Source organism: Egretta garzetta, unplaced genomic scaffold (assembly GCF_000687185.1).
Source record: "Egretta garzetta isolate BGI_Z169 unplaced genomic scaffold, ASM68718v1 scaffold371, whole genome shotgun sequence".
NCBI classification, from domain to species: domain Eukaryota; kingdom Metazoa; phylum Chordata; class Aves; order Pelecaniformes; family Ardeidae; genus Egretta; species Egretta garzetta.
Window position 1 is genome coordinate 606,906 of NW_009258616.1, and position 1,823 is coordinate 608,728.

Consider the following 1,823-nt stretch of genomic DNA (forward strand, 5'->3'; position numbering starts at 1 on the left):
ATGAGCGTGCTGTGGGTATTTAAAACTGTAGGGATCAATACGCCATTTAATAGAGGTATAGTGGAAATCTACCTCAGAATATCCATCAGGCTTAAAATACACACAACTATAGGAAAGGCAAAGCCATTTCTCTGACTTTACCTGTATAATTAGATCATTTGAAAATGAAAAGCAAAAGGTGTCATGAGATTTAGAAATTCATAAAAATATTGAAAATTATATAGGAAACCAAATGTGCCCTGATTTAGAAACCTCTACAGTGTATCCAGGAGGATGCATAGTAATATTTTTTTTAAATTGTTATGAATAACATTAATTTCATATGGCAGATTTTAGTTTCTATAATCTCATCTTTTTCCTGAGTTGTAGCAGCTACCACTACTTTTCATATATGTGATGCCTAGAGAAAACTATAATGCACAAGGTGAATTTTTTGGCCATTAACTGAAATGTTTAGGTTAATTAAAGAATCTCCTAGGCAATCATTCCTTGTAAATAGCAGATGTGAAGGGCATAAAAAGAATATTTTCTCCTTAGTTATAAATATTCACTGACCCTCTGGGACTGCTTGCAAAGGGGAATAAGGCTTTTACTATTTTTATTATATTGCAATAAACTATGTGGTTTCACTGCATGCTTCAAGCATTTATTAAAGTTAACTATTGTGACTTCTTCAGGAAGCTATGCCTAGAGTCAGTAATGGACATAGGCATCTATAATTCAAGCAATTCAATCTGTCATTTTTTTTAGGCTTTCTAGTGTGAAGCCTAAATGCATGCTCAGGGCTATGCACTGGTCCGGGGTCGCCAGGGGGAAATCCCAAAGTTCTGCATGCTGGTGGTCAAACACGCTGGAGAGCATCCGTCATCAATCCAGCCCCTTCCCTGGGGAGTGCTCTAGCCATGAGACAAAAGGCAAGGTTGAACAGTTTTATTGCAGCAAGCAACAAGAGATACATGAAATCAGTAAGAGAGAGGGAGAGAGAAACAAGTGCTCAGGGTATGCAAGCAGGGGTAGGGAGTTCAGGTAGGTTTGAGTTCTCTCAGTCTCAATTAGGCTGATTTTGAATTTTATACTTTATGCAGTGCTTTTTCTCTCTGTTTTTTGGCTTTGTACTTCAGATGTGTTGATCTGCTCAAAGGTAGGGGAGTCTCTGCAGAGGGATCTGGACAGGCTGGATCAATGGGCCGAGGTCAATTATATAAGGTTTAACAAGGCCAAGTGCCAGGTCGTGCATTTTGATCACAACAAGGCCATACAACGCTACAGGCTTGGGAAAGAGCGGCTGGAAAGTGGAAAAGGACTGGGGGTGCTGGTTGGCAGCCATCTGAATATGAGCCAGCAGTGTGCCCAGGTGGCCAAGAAGACCAACAGCATCCTGGATTGTAGCAGGAATAGCGTTGCCAGCAGGAGCAGGGAAGTGATCATGCCCCTGTACTCAGCACTGGTGAGGCTGCACCTTGAGTGCTGTGTTCAGTTTTGGGCCCCTCACTACAAGAAAGACCTTGAGGTGCTGCAGGGTATCCAGAGAAGGGCAACAAAGCTGGTGAGGGGTCTGGAGCACAAGGCTGATAGGGAGCGGCTGAAGGAACTGGGGTTGTTGAGCCTGGAGAAGAGGAGGCTGAGGGGAGACTTTATTGTTCTCTACAACTACGTGAAAGGAGGTTGTAGCGAGGTGGGTGTTGGTCTCTTCTCCCAACTAAGAAGTGATAGGACAAGAGGAAATGGCCTCAAGTTGTGCCAGGGGAGGTTTACATTAGCTATTAGGATAAATCTTCACTGAAAAAGTGGTCAAACATTGGAACAGGCTGCCCAGAGAGCTG